Source organism: Penaeus monodon, chromosome 29 (assembly GCF_015228065.2).
Source record: "Penaeus monodon isolate SGIC_2016 chromosome 29, NSTDA_Pmon_1, whole genome shotgun sequence".
In the NCBI taxonomy this organism is placed as follows: domain Eukaryota; kingdom Metazoa; phylum Arthropoda; class Malacostraca; order Decapoda; family Penaeidae; genus Penaeus; species Penaeus monodon.
This window is the reverse complement of record NC_051414.1, coordinates 11242878-11243080: the sequence shown is the minus strand read 5'-3', so window position 1 is coordinate 11243080 and position 203 is coordinate 11242878.

The window sequence follows — 203 nt, the reverse complement described above, 5'->3', positions numbered from 1 at the left end:
GTCCCATTCTTTTCACGGAGAGTCCGTGATACTATTAGTATATCTATTCTTATTTTTTCGGCTTAACCAGCACGCGTGACATCTAATTGAGCTTTCATGGCGGGCTGATTCATTAAGTACTGGCAATTTGTTAAGAGAGTGCGACAGACATTTCTTTAACAAGGAGTTAGGTGGTTAACAAATAATGCAATCTAAGACGTTCA